Source organism: Macrobrachium rosenbergii, chromosome 5, assembly GCF_040412425.1.
Source record: "Macrobrachium rosenbergii isolate ZJJX-2024 chromosome 5, ASM4041242v1, whole genome shotgun sequence".
In the NCBI taxonomy this organism is placed as follows: domain Eukaryota; kingdom Metazoa; phylum Arthropoda; class Malacostraca; order Decapoda; family Palaemonidae; genus Macrobrachium; species Macrobrachium rosenbergii.
The window spans coordinates 68000724-68020535 of NC_089745.1; the positions used below are offsets into that span (position 1 = coordinate 68000724).

Genomic DNA, 19812 nt, shown 5'->3' on the forward strand with positions numbered 1-19812 from the left:
GCCTATATTCTGATGGGCAGCAATGTTGCCTTCTATCCCCCTGGGAACACAGCATTATTTTCAAACGGGCTGGGGTGGAAACTGTCTCATCCCTGCCCCTCCTTTAAAGGGGTCCTTCCAAAACCAAACCCCTGCTGGAAGATTACGTGCAGAAAGGCACTGTTAATAGGGGCCATACAGAAACATGCATATATTCGCCACCAAGCACGTTTCTTCAGTGTCCCCCCAAAAAAAGGATTCCTTTCCAAACAGAAGGAAAACTTGCAAGTTCATCTAACTTTCAGAAAATAATAGTAATCTTAGAAGCAATGGAAACAGCAGTCTTTTTAAAAGAGACTAGAAGATCCCGTTTGGGTTTATGCCACCATAATTATCAAGCCCCAGAAGCAGAGTTTGACTTCTCTAGATCTGGAGGCATTGAACACAACTTACTTAGGGATTCAGAGCCGATGAAACACGGCAACACCTTTTTATCAAAGCATCGGATAAAGGTGAAAGTTGGCAAGAGTATATTTTAAATTTATAGTTTTGATATTTATAGAGTAAAATGAAGTGGCTGGTGCCGGAACCGAGAAAATCAAAGACAAGGATCCTAGAACAATTCGTGATGTAAACATATGACGTCATGAGGCTCCGTCCATCCATCAGGTAGGCGGTGAATGGATATGCTTACACAGTCTAGGCTTCAACAAACTCGATAATAGCCAGCAGGATATGGAATTGTCCCCATGGTTACAAGACTGCATTTGTGCTACAGCTTGCCACTTTGTATACAAGCGAGAAGACCAGTGGCAAGATTTACTATAGCGTGAAAAGGTAATTATTTCTGTGGTGGGTAATAGTTACTTGGCCACCCCAGAAGTGTGGGCAGGAGCTGTTAGACAATCCCGTCATTCTGAGGAGTACTTCTAAGTCGGACCAAGACGGAGTCGGACAATGTCCATGAGAGCGTGGAACCAGTCACCATTGACATCGCTAGCGACGATGAGGACGGGGATGATGAACGCTTCCTCGAGAGTGACGATGAAGACATTTTGTGAATAAATTATGTATAGTGTTAGACGTTTTATTTGTACATCTAACACACATTTATTAAAATAATGATTACAACAATAAGTTCCTCATTCAAACAGATTCCAATATATTTTCCTTTCCATGCATATCAATATAAATCGTTAAATTTGATTGATGTTAAGTAGATAAATAATAGCTTGCCCTCAAAATCTTGACTCCTACCATTAACGTTTATTTGCAGCGAGTATACGAGCGTTGTTTAGGGTGCGGTATGATATAAAAAGAAAAAAAAGAAAAATAGCAATGGGTTACATTAACTGAAATAAAACAATGGCGTTGACCTTTACACCTCTAACAATTGAGGGAAATGAGGTATTGCTTTTCATTTGAATTCTACTTCTAGTGACCGCTCCTGACTTGCTGCAAATAGAAGGCTATATTATCGAAACCTAAGGTAAAACAAAACGCACTGTCTTTTCGTATTCCCGCCCTAAATAGATGTAGATCTAACAAATGAGCTGTAGACTGGTTCGTTATATGGATGAATTACTTACACAAGATTATTTGTAAAGCAGAAACAATACGAATATCAAGAAAATGGAAGAATTCCAAGATAACAACTTTGTCCCACAACTGCTGTGGGAGTTGGGATGAAACCACAAAATATGATAGTAAAATTAGTGGGAATGATAATGCAATCAAGGGGACGATGACAAATCCTGCTCCCCATCATTGATATCGCTGAAGCCTAGGATGGTTACTAATATTAATTAGTAAATATGTCATCGACAAGTGGGCAGAACCACAGTGAAGAGACGTTTTCCCCAGATGTAAACTTCTCTCCACTGTGGGTGGAGCCTCATGACGTCACAGGTAACGTCACTACTGTGTTCAAAACCCTTACCTGCGATTTTGATGGCTCTGGCATAGGAAACGCACTTTTACTCTAAGTACCAGAACTATTGAAGTTAGGTACTAAATAATACTTGCAAAAACTAAGTAGGGTTATAAAATATACACTTGCCAACTTTCACCTTTATCTGATGCTTTGATAAAAAGGCGTTGCCGAAAAACCGTGTTTCATCGACTCTGAATCCCTTAGTAGGCTCTGGAAAGCATAACTTAGGCAACACCACAGACTCGCCACACTTTTGCATGCAAAGACTTGAGCCAGAAGTTCTGCCTTCTGTTCTGTCAGATCCTAAAAGGGGAGGCATGCTAGAATCACCTCCAAAGAGCGAAGACTTACGGGTAGACCACCAATTATGGTCATCACCGCTGGAAAGCAAGATCTTCACATTCTCATTACAATCTCTCTCAGGTCTTTCATAGACTACATGAGCTTGATTTCTAGGCTTAATGAAATTAAGCCACAAAAAAGAAAAAATGCAGATCGCTTGTTCTTCCATAAATGATAAGCTTTTTGTTTTTCAAGATAGGCAAGCTTACATGAAGCATTTAAACCATGGCTTACCTTTAAGATGAAACTCGAGGATTTTAGAAGGAATTCTCCTTTCAATAATAGTGCTATGATGATTACTTAAACTAGTATTCGGACTTCTATAAATATCACCCTAACTGTACTGAACTTCACAGTGAATACCATCACTACTGGACTGGGATTTTAAGTATACCTTTCTTACAATGCTAACATCAGGAATAACCTGATCCATCTCCACATTTACCTTCATTAAATTATGATCTGAAGAAAACTAAACTCGATAGCTGATCAATAAATAGGACCCTGCCTAATGGACCAAGCGAACGCTTCGAGGGCGGGGAGTTCCTCGTTGGATGGGTCGGTACCATTCTCGTTCTCGGCCAGCACTTTGCTGGCCCACGTTCAAGTCTCCGACCGGCCAGTGAAGAATTAGAGGAATTTATTTCTGGTGATAGAAATTCATTTCTCGTTGTAATGTAGTTCGGATTCCACAATAAGCTGTAGGTCCCGTTGCTAGGTAACCAGTTGGTTCTTAGCCACGTAAAATAAGTCTAATCCTTCGGGTCAATCAGCTCAGTGGTCTGGTTAAACTAAGGTATACTTAACTTTTTCAAAGGGGGACCTTAAAAATCGCCATGGAAGGTGAGGAATTTAACCGAAATCTACCCCACCTTAACAGCCCGACTCCTAACGAAATGGTCTCACACATAATTTGTGTATATATTTATTTATATTGCATATACATATCCAAAGCATACTGTTCAATTAATATCACTAAGACCAGTTACGGAGAGATATTGAAACTTTAAACTGTCTTAAATGAATAAATAAAATGAATAATGGGTGAAAGTATCTGAAGTAAATGCAATGTTTCTTCAAGTAGGCCTAACATGCTGTAATACCCTAAAGAGTACGGACCCAGTGTATAAGAATACAAAAATAACTGCAATACGTTGCAGTAAATGAATGAATATACTGTATTACAAATAGGCGCTCAAGATTCTGAATCAATGTGTACGATATAGTCGTTAGAGCATGTATTTGTCTATATAGCATTACTATTAAAAATCAAATTTGAAACAATATCAATAGTCCATAGTTTCAAATTTTTTCGTTTTTCTAGCACTGCAGGTCCATTTTGAATGTACGTCTTGAGTGGTAAAGCATAATCATCATGAAACAAAAGAAGAAAAAATGTTTTTTTTTTTATAGTTGACAAGCAACGCGTTTCAGTATTTAGATGATCAATTATTTGTTACTCAGAATTCTATAGGGATAACATGTTCTTAGTAATGTGTTTAATTCTTCATTGACTTTGATTTGGCTGTCAACATAATCAGTACTACTAAGCCGTATCGCAATATCTTTCAATACTTCTTGTTAGAGAGAGAGAGAGAGAGAGCGAGAGAGAGAGAGAGCTGCCGGTATCGGCAGACAAGTGGTGTTCGGGAATTTGAACACGACGTACGAAAACTATCCATGTCGTTATGCGCAAAATTCGGTTGATAATTAGTAAATTCTTTGCAGACATCTTTTTTTATATTAGACACTAAGTGAAATATGTCATAGTCCCTTTACAATCTACATTAACTATTTGAGTTTAAAGTATGTGCGGTACGACAACTTCAATGCACCTGTTGCAGAATTTCTTCAAAGATGGCGCATCTTTGAGCCTTGCCAAGGTAGTCTCCGTGTGGGTGTTGTGAAGTGTACATGTGATAACTGTTGTCAGAGGGTTGCTCACTGACTGTCCGTTGCCCAGGAAGGGGCAATGAAAAAACAATTCAGCGTTTTTTTTTTGGGACAGTTTCTCTTCATCAAGTGCTCTGCGGAGTAAACTAAAATTATCAGGTATGTTGTGAATAGGCGCGTTAGTGCACTTGCCAAAGTTTATTAATCAGTTGTCGGATAGCCTAGGCCCATTTCACAAAGGTAAGTAAAGTGGCAAGGAAGGAATAAAGCTGATACGGCAACATTCTGGATTCTGTTTTTTTTATGTATAGGAGCTATTCCGGCTTCTTTCCTAACTGTCAAGTATCATTGGTTCAATGATGCTTTCAATGAAATGATAAACAGTTAATATTTTGAGACTCAGACAAATTTTAGTTTCTTTAATGTGCAAACGTATCTTTGGGATGAACCACCGGTTTACTTGCCACTAGTTCCGTCGTCTCAATTGGTTGTACAGAGTCCGGAGGTCTACACCAAGCTTCTTTCACCTTATCAGATTTTAACTTGCCTTAGGGCAAGGGGTCCTGCTGGCACAAGACCAACCAGCCGGGCTGTAGCTTATGATTAAATGGACGTTGGCCTAGCTTGAGCTCAGGAAGACGTGAGGACTACTAGACCTATCCGTGTTCATGGCTTCTAGATTAAGGCTTTATGTTGAGGAAGGGGATGTGAATGTGTGCTTTTTGAGTAGATTCTAGCAAAATTTAATCCTCAGTATTTGCTGTATTTCTGCCCTGCAGTAGACTACATATGCAGCTTGTTCAGAATTAGGTTTAGATGAGTTAAAGCCCTCCTGGGCTTCTGTAGGCTCATCGGGCAGGCGCTGATCTCCTGTTCTTAGGCCGACAGCCAGTTGGGGGACAGGTCCCAGTGCCTATGACACGTGGCCAGTGTGTGCACTAGGATAATAGCGAAAGTTATATAGGTTAGGATTATTCATCCAAATGGGTTTGTTCATTTGTGCATCATTCATGAGGAAGCTTTATTTGAATGATATACCCATTTATTTTTTTATTAAAATTTTGGTAGAGTTTTTCTCAGTTTGGCCAAGACGGCATGAATTAACTTTAGAGCAGCCTATTAGGATTTTGTTTGCCTAATTTACAATCATTTAACGTCGGGAGTGACCATGGCACTCAAACGTAACACATTACTTTAAAGTTTTGGCCTCCCCCCATCCCCACTACCAGCATGCCCACATGACCAGTTAATGACTACTGAATTCTGAGTTACGAATGAAATGCTAAAAAGCAGTTACAAGCAGTCGAACAGAGGGACTAGTTAAATTTATGGCTTTAAATTGCAAGTCAGAGACTCGCTTCTGAAGAACCACAAAACTTGCGAGTTGTATTTTCGTTTGGGTTACACATTGCAGTCTTTAGTGGTAACCTCTGTGCTTCATACAGGTAGACTTTTATTCAGGGTTTTCGGGTGTACATTCTCACACCAAAATATTTTATGAGATAGCCGAGATCTTCGATAGCGACAGAAACCTAAAGTGTTGGTTTTCAAATTAGTCATATCTGAATGTCTTAGAGTTACTTGGGATATTGCCTCTTTAACAAGCAAAGTGTTATGTCTTTAATACCATCGTTACATTTTGACCAGATTACGAGTTACGGTAACAAAATTCATAGTGTCCAAAGAAGTCCTGTCGGATCTTTGTGTACCCACATTCCAGAAAGAATTAAAGTTGCAGGCATAGTTTATGTAGTTTTGCTGTTATTACCATTAATTTACCCATAACTGACAAGCTCAACATTTCATCCTTGAGATTTTTAGACTATCCATAACTCAGGAAAGGAAAACAATAGTAACAAACAGTAGAATTCAGATTTAAAGAAATTATATGGACGGGAGGTACCCGTTACTCCGTACCTCTGGTCATTACCGGGTACCTTATATTTATTCAGTCGTTCACCTCTGAATAAGCGACATTTAATGAAGTACCGTGGCACGTTTTCTCTCATGTTTCCGTAATAGATCAGCCCCAACGCTGGTTTCTCTGATAATCCTTGTTTGTTTGAGAATGACTATAAAATTAATATTTTTTTTTTTTTTGGCGTTACTGAAGCCTAGCTTCTTAGTTAAATACAGTAGGAGTGTTACCATTCGAACCAAACCAGATGAATAACCGGTATTAAAACTGAGATTTAGTGAATTACAATGGAGAACTACAAAACAGAAATTAAAGTATTTTGTAAGTAATATCGATACGTTAATCACCACAACTTGTGAATGACAGGCATTAAGAACTGATATATTTACGTTAAGAGGATCAGGACTAGATACGAAGACGTCTGCGTTGTTAAGCCATCTACTATTATAATTTAACATTGCATAAATTATTAGAGGTTTATCGGTGTCTAGTCACAATTTTTTTCGAAGCTGACAGCGTTTTGAAACTACATGTTAAAACCATCTTTACTGCTAACGATATTGATGTATCCTCGCTACATGTTAGTTTTTACGGTCATATTTGTGTGGTCGAAGTATATTTTACTCACTTTTACAACCTGGCTCTTTTTCTTTAGTTAGAGACTGTCACCTCATGGCATAACTTGCCTGTGGTACTCAACCCCGATTTCTGTATAACTTTAAAGGGGTTTTAGTTGAACACGTTGGATGAAGTATTTGCATTGTTATATAACACCAACGATGTTAAGAGATAGCTTGCAGTCTCTGGCGTTCTTGGGAGTGGTCTCTGGCCAGAACCCTTTGTTCACTTTTATGATTACGTGCGATTCAGTTTATCCACTGGTGGTTCTACTCTTCCTATACAATTCTTTGAAGTCCCACAATTTCTTCCTTCTGTTTTAATTAGGTATATGAGGCTTGCTCATTTTTGTACGTCATGTCTGTAGTATATACAATCTCTCCATGTTTCCGAAAGCCTCGGATGACAGTGAAAGGTATGGAAATAAACCATTTGAACAGCAGCAGTTGAAATAATTAAGAAATGAATTGGCATCACATTTATAGCAAAAAAAAAAAAATAAATAAATAAAATAAAATCATTCATTGTAATAAGCGTGTATCAATATATTTTCTGTAACGATGGTGTTCTTGTTAAAGACAAGCCGTCCCCCCAATCTCGGGCTGCCCTCTGTTTTCTCTCACCATAGGGCCATATGGAAGTAGCTGAATAATTGGTCCGAGTAGTACGTAACGTCCCTGGGATCGGGGTTCTCAGCCTCGAACCTGTTATATTATTGTTAGTATTTTTGCGAATGGGTACACTATATTGGTAGCAAAAAAAATTAGCATCATTGAGAACCAAAGTGTCGGTCTGGCTCTGTTTTGACATAACAATGCGCACGTTTGGTGGAATTTATCTGTCATTCTAAGTTTGTCAGAAAAATTAGTGACGCACCGGGCCAAGTATGAAATAAGGAAGACCAAAGCAGGGCAATGTCAAAAGCAAAAAAGGGAAAGAAACCGTGAAATTTGGTCATTTTGTGATATTATCCTGGTGGTTCTATAACCCTCAGTGGTGTCCAGTGGCGTGCAAGTACCTGTATGTCTCGTTAAAGAAAAACAAGCTCCACTGATTGATCGAGATGTGAGGGCAAAGGGACCACAATAAGTGTGGCTGTTATTAATGACCAGTGCTGTTTGACACCAGTACATGTTTCAGTTTTTTTTTTTTTTTTTTTTTTGCACAAGTTTGCTTGATATACCAGACTAATTTTTTGGCAGAACAGAAAATAGAAAAATATTGTGCATGTTCAGAATGGGTTGGAGGTGTTTAACATTAGACAGAATTTCAATATTTGTTTCATATACCGTAATTTCTGTATTTTTATGTGCTCACTCTAAAATATGACTTGGGAGAAAGTTTTTAAAGATTTTGTTTTCCATACTAAAAATATACGGAACGCCTCAGAGAGAGAGAGAGAGAGAGAGAGAGAGAGAGAGAGAGAGAGAGAGAATTTTAATGAGGATATGCCTATAGGTAATTTCCAAACATGTTATTCTTGTACTATACATTGTGTCAGAGTATTCTGAGCGAGTTAAAGGTAGGAAAAATATACCTTCACGAATCTGTTAATATACTTTGTGGGATATTGGAACAAAGAATTTGATGACACTGATAGTAACTTGTCTAAGGTTAGCGAGAGTAGTGTAGCTGAGAGCGTTATACTCGTATAATAATAACAAAGTTTGGAAGACTTGGATAAGAGCCTCTGTTCATTACTTTTCGGAGAGCGTTATATAATAATAACAAAGTTTGGAAGACTTTGATAAGAGACTTTGTTCATTACTTTTCGGAAACGTATTCGGAAAACCGTCTTTGTTAGTGGTCATGCGTTAAGATAGTTAAAGTGCAATTTATTTTATATTCATGTTCCTTTGTCTTATGGGACGGTTTTGATGCTCGGTCTAATTAAAAATTTTGTCTTATAAGACCTTAAATGTATCGTGATCAATTTCTTCTATATTAGTAACAGTATTTTAAGCAACACAATTCCAAATTAGTGGTTTTTAGGTTGTTTCTGACGTTGAACTACAGAATTAAGAGGTCTTTACACTAGTGGAATTGTTTCGGTGTACTCCGTGTGTTGAATCAGACTGTCTCAGTATCTGCTTTCTAATGCCAGACTCTTTACTATAAATATATATCATGCCTTTGTATGGCTCGCTCGTTATTGAGCGTAAAATGCCTTGTTGCAAAAGGAAACGTATTGCTAAAGCCATCAACTCACGGAGTTGCTTTCACGGCAGACAAGTTAAGGAGTCACGACTAAAAGTATCCTGTCAGAAGTATGACGGCATTTAATGCATTTGTTTGTGTGACTTGCATTTTCTATTTTCCTATCAAGTAAAGCTTACCAAGAGTGAAGAGCTTCAACTAATGAATTCTTTTATACAAAGCGTTTATCGAACAGTGTCTTGTAGAAAGAATTAACCGGCAAGGTATTTGAGGAATCGAGGGAAACAAAGATTAGGAACAATTCCGGAGCGCGCGACAGAGGAACGGAACCAGCTGCTGAACAGAAGTCTAGGGACTTAGGTGATAGTGTGACAGGTGTTACAAGGCTTCTTGTGAATATACAGCGAAGTCATCTTTCTGGGGAATGATAGTTAAGGGAAGAGCTGGCGATAAAAAAAGTTTTATAATCTTGGCTGGAGGAAGGACCGGTAGATAATTATAATGTCGTATAAATGTAATAAATTGTTACGTCTCCGTAAGACCCGAAAACTTAGAGGGGATGGATGACACTAAAGTTTTATTTAAAAAAAAAGTAGGGCGGGTTAACAATTCCTTCCTAAAATGTTGAGTAGTTTTTAAGAACTGTGACATGATCGTTTTGATAATAGATGGATGTGGTAATATGATAATTGTGATCTAATGTAAATTATATGGCGTTGTTATTTGTTTGTATAGCTTAGGATGTGGTTATCCTTCATGAACTTTTGTGGGTTAGTTACTTTCTGGAACGTGGCTTTATACGTTATTAATGTTATTTTTCCTCGTTTAACTTCCTCTTCTCTTTCCATGGCGGAGGAATCTCCCTTCCTTCCATACAGTTTAGATTTTTTTTTATTTGTCTTCTTTTATTATCTTGTCAGCTAATTTAGGTATAGCAAATGCTTGTACCATATACTGAGAAGAGATTAGTGTACTTATACTGAGTTGTGGTTGGTTTCTTAGTGCACGGTATTTGAATTTATATTAAAAAGGAAATGAGAAAGGCTTATCCTCTGTTCTTAGCCAGTGTTCACTTCTATGTTGCGACCCTATAGCAAGTCTGTTTTGCTGTAACTTGAACTAAAACAAACAGCTGGTTCATTCGGACTCTCCAGTGGAATTCAGTTCGTTTAATAAAAAAAGATTCTAGATACTAAACACCAACCTTTAAGCTCGACCGGTGAATGTCCTTGCATTCTCGGCCCTTTCAGGCATCAGGTGCCACAGAGTAAGGTTGCCCTGTCACAGTATACCAGGATGGGTTTGTTTGTGTATTTAAGAGTGTAAATGAGAAGTTTCAAATCAAAGATAGAGATTCAGATTTTATAAGCCACGTTTGTTTTTTTTATGTATTTTTTCCATTATAATAAATTAATTTGAAAAAAAAGAAACTTTGGGCATTGCTTCCTTTGGCTCTCACTACGTTTTCAGCTGCTCCCTCTCTCTCTCTCTCTCTCTCTCTCTCTCTCTGTCTCTCTTAACTTTCACTGTGGGTGGTGACCTTTGGCCGGCTTATCTCGGTGGGTTATTGTGCTGGTTGAGTGTGGTACAGCCTCCCAAGCTTCCTTTTGTGAAGGAACAACATTTTTTTTCTCATTTTTCATTACCATATGGAAAGGAAGAAAGGTTTCTTTAGGCCCATTTAAGCTATTGGGACACGAAAATGGACTAATCTATCTTGAGGCGTTTCGCACGAAGAGTTATTTAGGAACTCTCTCTCTCTCTCTCTCTCTCTCTCTCTCTCTCTCTCTCTCTCTCTCTCTCTCTCTCTCTCTCATTTGTGTCACTGCAGCATGCACGCGCAAGCTGGCGAATCGAGCTGTGGTTTACTCATCAATAGTTTCCTCACACACAAACACACATACTGTATATATATATATATATATATATATATATATATATATATATATATATATATATATATATATTTATATATATATATATATATATATATATTTATATATTTATACACACACACACACATATATATATATATATATATACACACACATACATATATATATACATACATATATATATATATATATATATATATATATATATATATATATATATATATATATATATGAGCAGTTCAAAGGAGTGAAACCTCAGATATAAATTTTAAGGAGTGACAACCATCCAACAATCCAACCGATATTTAAAATATGTTAACAATTCTGTGGTTCTGTTTTTTTATGAAATCTTAATAATTTAATAATTTTTATCATTTTTGGTTACTTTGTCATTTCACCGTTATGTCACTCCAATAAAATGTCACTCCTTTGTTATATATGTCATTCCATTGTTATGTCACTCCTCTGAAATATCACGCCTTCGATATAGACCCATATATATATATATATATATATATATATATATATATATATATATATATATATATATATATATACATATACATATACATATACATATACATATACATATACATATGCACATGTGTGTATATATATATATATATATATACATATATATATATATATATATATATATATATATATATATACAGTATATAATATATATATATATATATATATATATATATATATATATATATATATATAAAGAGTGGCTGCATTGAGAGTGACTCCTAATATTCTTAGGTTATATTTTTGGATGAAGTTGCCAGCTCCCTGCCGTTCTCTACCACGGTTGCTACCGACTTCTTCAGTTTTCTAGCAAACATGTATGGAATTTGTAATTTATTTAAGCTAACAACACACATTCAGATTGAAGGGATATGCCTGTATAGGAAAGTTTTCTCCTGGGTCGTTTAGCCTTTGGTAATGCCGCCTAGCTCGATATAGATTTACATGGGAAGTTTTACATTCAGAATATAACTGATGATTTTTCTTTGTTATTTGTTCAGTTTAGGCCTTTGGCTAAACTGATAATGTAATTTTTAAGTTATATTTTCGTCGTATAAATATGGACAACTTTTCACGTATATACTGTATATAATGTATATGCTATTCTCCAGAAAGCTCTGGTAAAAGGAATTTATGGTTTTCGAATTTGTCTATGACAAAAAGTGCACCTCCAGTGCTTTTCGTGTCCCAGAACCATTGCCCCTCCTTTCCAGGGATGCTGTCAGTCTATACTTCACCAGGCCCACTCCAGGTTTTGATATATCGCTCTCGTCAGTCTACATTTCCCATTGGTCATTGTAGTTTTTACTCTCATACTGAGATGATTATCAGAGTTTTGTCCATTAAGGAAGCTTATTGTCATTATTGTACCCATTTTTTTCTTAGCGATGCTTTTATCTTGTTTAGTGATCACTGACCGTCTCCAGTAGAGCGCCTAAAACAGCACGTGAGTAGTTAAGGACTGGCCCCAACTGCGTGTCGTTTTCTGTGCGTTTTGTTTTCTTAGTTTTGGAAAGACGTCGTCTTCTGGATTTAAATGGTTTTGGATGATATAGATGATTAAACTAAAGCTTTATTGGGCAGAAATACAGTTTCTTTTTTTCATATACGTGCAAGTGCGCACAAATACATTATGATGCTGTGAACGTTAATTTGTACCGTAGAGCAGTTATACCATTCTTGACAAATCAATGCTGCACCTAGTACTTTTGTTGACTGTGTTTCTGGCTTTCTTTTCCACTAATTGATTCTGCAACTCACTGTTACAATCAGTTTTGACTTCTTGGAGAGCGGATCATGAGTAAAGAAGGATTTACAAATCCGAATCTTAAGATTTCTTGTCTTCAGGTTTCGAATGGTGTGATTCTCACCAGGGCCGGTTTGATGCCTTCCCGTAGGGGGTAGTGCCGTCAGCGCACCTCATGTGGTGTACTGTAGGCATTACTTGAGGGTCTTTGCAGCGTCTCTTCGGCCTCTAGCTGCAACCTCTTTCATTCCTTTTACTGTACCTCCATTCATATTCTTTTTCTTCCATCTGACTTTCCACCCTCTCTTAACAATTGTTTCATAGTACGTCTTAGAGGTTTTCCTCCTATTACATCTTTCAGACCTTATTACTGTCAATTTTCCTCTCAGCGCTGAATGACCTCATAGGTCCCAGTGCTTGGCCTTTGGTCTAAATTCTATTTTCTATTCTATTCCTAAGATCTCAGACCATATTGCAACAAGGGAGTAGTGTGACTTAATAAGGCGTTTAGCAAAATTTAGTTTCCTGGTTAAAACATGTATTTTTACTCTTATTATTAAGATTTTTCGTAATTGCACGTTTAAAAATATTTATTTTGCTTTTATTTGTTTTTACAAAATGCGTGTTTTATTTGATTATAAAAAACAACAACTTGCGCATATTTATTCAGTTGAGGTCATTTCCTTTTGGTTAAAAGGTTGTTAAACTACTTCTCTTTCCTTTTAGTTAAAAATTTAACTTCTTATCTATTAACGAAACACTTACATGATGTTTTGGGTATAAATTGAATGTGTCTGCTGAACCTTATAGCTTTAGTAATGAATTACAGTAAATTTCATAATGGAAGATTAATTCCTGCGTATATCGATTCACCTGTAACCTATGATAAAATGGGCAAAGGCGTTACTATAATACTCTTAGTATACCATATTCCTTGATCTTGAATTGAACCAGGGTAACCTATACGACAACACTGGTAGCCAATGCTGAATTCTTTGGTTGTAACTGAACTACAGTATCTGATACACTGGCTTATTTAAGCCTACGCTCCTCGACTGAACTAGAGAATCTGCGGTTGTTAACTGTATAGCAGGGGTGCGCTCTTGCAGTCCTGACAGGTGTTCAAAGTTCAGGTGAGAGAGGAAAAAAAAGCCGCCACCACCACCGCCTCGACTTCAGCACAGGAAGACCAGTGATAACCAAATTAAGGCTCATTTACACACGGTAACTTGACGCATATGGTATGGCTCCGTTATTAACAGTAGCTCAGACACTGGGAGATTGAAGGGGAGGTACAGTAGCTAAGCTAGCGCAAGCAATTAATTTTTTTTTTCGTAATATAGAACTTGGCAGAGAGAGAGAGAGAGAGAGAGAGAGTTAATTTCACGCTTTTGGGAAAGTGCTTGTGGATTCAGCCTTTTTCAAAGACATAGATGTACGCGGTTATCAATTCAAATTACGCAAGAAAGCTAAAGGTTTCGGAAAATGGAAATTTGAAGAAAACGGCCCTGAGCAATTGCAGTGTATTATTATTTTTTTCGGTCTGGCCACAATAAAGGAATTTATTTGTATTTTTTCACTACGTTATTTGTATAGTTTCTTTTTTTGATGTCACTGCTCTTTTTTATTTTGTAATATCATCATTATGATTACGTTATGATTATGATACAGCTATACTATTTCATGAAAATGCATGAGGAAAATAGAATTGGTTGGTAATTGGATTATTTGTTTTTGGTTAGTTTCCAAATGGAAAAATCATTATGTTTCTTTCTACATCATTGTTAAGTCTGGATCATTAGGCTAATCATTAGTGGTAACAGTAATTTACCAGAGCTAATTGTTAGTACGCTTACTGTGTACAACACAGCAGATGTAACCTTGTAAATTTATCGCTTACGGTTGACGAAAGACCCTCTGGATGAGGGAGACTAAGCAGTATCCAAATTTAGTGTACCGTTTTCAGTTTGGCCTAGGTATCGGTCTTCCGGAAGGGACTGGCTGTTATATATATATATATATATATATATATATATATATATATATATATATATATATATATATATATATATATATATATATATATATATATATATATATATATATATATTATATATATATATATATAGTGTGTGCGTATATCTATGTATATATATACTATAGCCTATATATATAATAAAATATGTAAATGCTTCGACCGATCCCTTTTCACTCACCCTTCTAAATCCCACCATCAGACCATGATGGTTTCGACGAAATCTTTATCCCCATAAGGGGGGTTAGTGCCATCAGTGCACCTTAGCGGTGCACTGTAGGCATTACTGAAGGATCCTTGCAGTTGCCTCGGCCCCTAGCTGCAACCCCTTTCTTTCCTTTTACTGTACCTCGGTTGATTTTATCTTTCTTCCATCTGAATTTCCACCGTCCCCTAACAATTGTTTCATAGTGCAACTGCGAGGTCTTCCTGTTGTTACGCCTGTAAAACCACCTTGACTCTCAATTTCCCTTTCAGCACTGAAGTTAAGTATACCTTAGTTTTACCAGACCACTGAGCTGATTAACAGCTCTCCTAGGGCTGGATTACACTTATTTTACGTGGCTAAGAACCAATTGGTTACTTAGCAACGGGACCTACAGCTTCTTGTGGAATCCGAACCACATTATAGAGAGAAATGAATTTCTGTCACCAGAAATAAATTCCTCTAACTCTTCATTGGCCGGTCGGAGACTCGAACTCGGGCCTAGCGAGTGCTAGCCCACAACTCTACCGACTCTCCCAACGAAGAGCTCTTTCAGCACTGAACGACCTCATAGGTCCCAGTGCTTGTTCCAATTCCAATGTGCCTTATAAAAACATACCTCCACGTCAAGGCTAACACCAATTAGGTTTCATCCCTTTTTCGACTTAAGATCCAACCCTTAACCCAGGTTGGCTTTGATATGCTTTTCAGTGGATTTGTTTTTAAAACGCGAGGAATTCTAATTTTGGCTGCTGTTTGCCAGTCTCACTGATTTCTTTTCTTTGTGGCCGATGACCCTTTGGATAATAAACTTCGGGAGATCCTTATTTAACAGCTTGGAGATACACTTGTCTGTGTCAGTAGTAAGATGTGTGATTGGATATGTCATTTTTTTTTAAAGTTCATTAAACTGATGATCGGTCATGAATGTGTGGAACGTTTATGGTGTATATGCCATCCATTTTAATGAGCATGCTTCTAGTTTTTTTTTAATATTGCATTGTTCCATGTGATTTCTCTGTTTATATGGCGGGATTCGGGTACTTTTAATGTTATTTCATAGATATTACCAGTGCTCATAGATATTCAGTTATTATAGTAAATAATGGGATTTTATCAGAATTTCATAGAAGTATGTTTATCAGAAAACATCTGTTAGAATTGAAGACTTGGTGAATAAGACGAAATTTTTATGAAAGGTTTATGAAAGCAATTTACTGACGTTTCGAAATCCAGAGACCTTTAGGTAAATGAATTTTGCCTATCTAAGGTTCGAGTCGGTTATTTCAGCACTTCTTTCTCGTATAATTATATACTTTTTTGTCGTCTTATTTTAAATCCATTCTGTATTCCATTACATCGCTAACTTTCTTCCCGCTTGTATGTCTTCGATGTTTAATCCATTTAAATGATATAAGTACGTTACCGACAGTCAAAAAAGAAATAAGATGCTTATACTTACGACATTTAGAATGAGACAGTGTGGGCTGTTCTAAAAACAGAAAAGAAACATTTAGATAATGGAACTTGGAAACGTTCAGGAATGGTGTAAATTTCATTTCCTCTGACCCTTCACCAGCTCATCAGCCGATAATGAATCTCTGATAGGCAGTTATGTTGTTTATTATTTGACTGGGGGGGAGGGGGGGCGGCGGCGAGGGGACGGACTCGGGGTGGGGAGCGGTGGCCAAACACTGTTCTACCTCTTGGACATTTTAGTTTTCTTTTTTTTTTTTTTTTTTTTGTTGAGGAGCTAAGTTAGGCTACCGCAGCTTTCTTATCAGATAATATCTTTCCGTTTTATGAGATTTACTTAATGCGGGTGGGGCGCCGTCTGTTAAGAGATGCTTGCGTCACTGGTGTCAGTTAAACTATATTTCAGTAGTTGCTCAATTGGAGAGTCTGTATTAGCAGTCGTTGAGCATCATTAATATGCATGTGCGAATAGATTCTTGTTCGTGTTTGAATGTGCGCGAGTACATTTGCACGTTTGTGCTTTCTTTAAATAGTAATGACATTATTTTTGAATAACTTCAAGGTCTCGATAGAAATAAATGCATTCCTCCTCCCTTAAGCGTTTTTGCTTTACATAAATGCACTTCTTTTTAAAATAGGGGACTCAAGGCCAAGTATTGGTGTCTGAGAACCTTTTTGGGCAAGATTAAGGCGTGCATCAGAAGACAAGGATGATGAGCTCAAGGTTTATTCAATGTTTTGATTAAAATGTGCCCCGGATCTCGCGCTCTATGAAATAAGAAGCCTGTAATGACCTGTACAGTCTTATTTAATTTTTTTTTTATGTTTCATTGCGGCAGCATATTCACTATTTTATTAAATCTTGACGCTTTGCACGTCCATTTTGTTTCAAAGAATGGCTTAGGTCTGCTTTTATTTTTTATGTTGCCTCAGGTCGAATCTGTTAGCATATTCTGGTCATGAAGGAAGCAAAGTGCAGCGCATCCTCTTTAAATTCAAGAGGATGTTCCATGAGTCTTCTGGCAAGTTGATCAATTATGGACGTCCGTGGAATCGCCCTTTTCTGAATGCGAATAGCCCTCGGCCCTTGATAAAGACCTGGTGATTAAATGCCTCTGCCTTTGACCGAAGCTGAAAGAGACGCGGGATTTTTTTTTATTTCCATTGATGCTTCAGGATTTTAGTGAAATTTGTCTCTTGTATAGACATTCTAGATGAATTGTGCCACTAATATTTGGACTTGCCATTTCCAGGAAATTTTATAAACTTTCCGCCAATTCTTTTGGAACTGAGTAGGCTAAACTAAACTGTTTATCCTTGTGGAGTGGAATGACATACGTACGAAAATAACCGGAATAAGTAACTCCATCTTTATTTACCCTCCAACCAGTGAGAATGCTGTTAAGAGGCGATTGCTAGAAATTAATCATAACAGCCATTCATTATCAAAAGCCGCACACATTAACGAGAGGTGCTTCATTATACAAGCAGTTTGCTTGCAGCTGCTGCTGAGAGCCTTATTAAAGCCGATTGCGGAATCCATGATAAATAACGCGGTGACATGTAACTCTCGAATACTGTGGTCGTTCTTGAATGATTTATGCGACCCCAGAGGAGAGCGCCCGGAAGCAAGGGCAGGGAGTCCGCAATTAATTACTCGACACCTGCACCTGGCGGTGTCATGTCGATTGTACTGGCAGGTTTTCGGTGCCGGGATGAGGGAGGTCCGTATACTGGTCAGCGTATATGTATAGAGCTTGATTTTGTTAGCATTATCAAGTTAACAGGGGGAAGAAATAATTTTCCTGATTGCTTATCGTGAATGCATATTTTCGTTTTAATATATCCTTGTCAGCATTTTTAGCAGGAGTTACCAATGACCCACTTAAAAAATTTTAATTTGTATTCCTCAGAATGATTAAACGATTATTTTTTATTTCCATACAACACTTATATTCATTAAATCTTTTAGTGACTGTCTTTTATTAAACCATGAATTTTTGTAAGTGTTTTAAGAGAAAGTCTTTACTCTTCTTTCAGAAGTGTGCTTTAAAATGGATATTTTATATATATATATATATATATATATATATATATATATATATATATATATATATATATATATATATATATATATATATATATATATATATATATGTATATATGTATATATATATATATATATATACATACATTATATATATATGATATATATAAATATATGTACGTATGTATGGATGTATATAATATACATCATTACAGCTGAAGCTCGAACATAGATATATAACATAACTTTTTTTTTTTTAGCAATCTAGTAGTTGCCAGCCAAGAGCTTGTTTTTTTTTTGAATCACAGCAAAAAGGCATAGGTTATAATACCCTCGACCCCGTAGTGAGGTTGTGGCATCAGTGCACCTCTCGTGGTGCACCGTAGGGATTACCTAAGGTTCTTTGCAGCGTCCCTTCTGCCCATAGCTGCAGCCTCTTTCATTCCTTTTTCTATACCTCCTTTCATATTATTTTTTTTGCGCCTGACTTACCCGCCTCTCTAGCAGTTGTTTCACAGTGCAACTGCGAGGATTTCCTCCTGTTACACCTTTCAAGCCTTCTTACTGTCAATTTTCCTTTCAGCATTGAAATACCTCATAGGTCCCAGTGCTTGGCCAGTGGCCTAAATTCTATCATTCAATCCAACCCTATGATACACTCGAAAAATACGTCTTGAAGATTATTTCATTTATTTATGGGAGTGCAACAAAATTGCTGTTCCCTGTATTCAGCAATGAACAGATTTATCCGCTGACTTACAAAGGCAGCTTTTTCTTTTGGCCTGGATTGATACGTGTCTAAGGATCTGTGGAGCGGCGTAATTTGCGAATTGTGAAGCAGGGTTAATAACCCACTAAATCTAATTTATCTTTACATTCCTTCTGGAGTTGTTGTTTTTGTCCAAATTTGCCCGTCAAAACGTTTGATTTGAAATAGCCACCAGCATGTTATGGTTCATTTTACAATAACGATAGCTGTTCGGTTTTTATATTAATAAAAATTTTCCCTGACTGACACAGGTACCCTTCTAAACATGCGAATTATAACTACCTAAGATAGTGCATACATATCCAATAATAAGTGTGTAAAAGGCATTTTGGAATGGGCCAGCTGCTTCCGCTTGTAACTCTATGCCTACTTATTAAGCCTTGATTCTTTTCATGTGTCACTTTGCCTGTTCTATTATTCTGATTCACTAGGCCTATGTGCCTGTTCGCTCTTGTAGTGTTTTGAATTAGAAATTCTGCTGTGAGGAAGAATGTGAGAAGTGCAGTAGTGATGTTTAATCTTTGTCATATTATAATTTTACGTCTTCATTTCGTAAAGCACGTACACACACTCTCTCGCGCGCAAGCGCTCACACACACACACACACACACACACACACATATATATATATATATATATATATATATATATATATATATATATATATATATATATATATATGTATATATATGTGTGTGTGTGTTTTTATTTAAATTTTTAGTGTACTTGTTACGCGTGAGTGTATTTATAAGTTGGCATTTGGGA

At 36.9% G+C, this 19812-nt stretch overlaps 1 protein-coding gene across 6 annotated transcripts in view; it reads left to right on the forward strand.

The window, feature by feature from the left end:
- LOC136838878 (uncharacterized) overlaps positions 1-19812 on the forward strand; it is a 532018-nt gene that overhangs the window by 120754 nt on the left and 391452 nt on the right. For 3 of the 6 annotated variants that reach the window (XM_067104544.1, XM_067104543.1, XM_067104548.1), the window contains exon 1: positions 4132-4306. The exons of 1 other annotated variant lie outside the window; for it this stretch is intronic. The gene's annotated coding sequence lies outside the window, so the exon portion shown is untranslated. Of the gene's footprint in view, positions 1-4116; positions 4307-19812 lie in introns of those variants that run through there. 2 more of the 6 variants (XM_067104541.1, XM_067104551.1) reach the window with 2 other exon arrangements.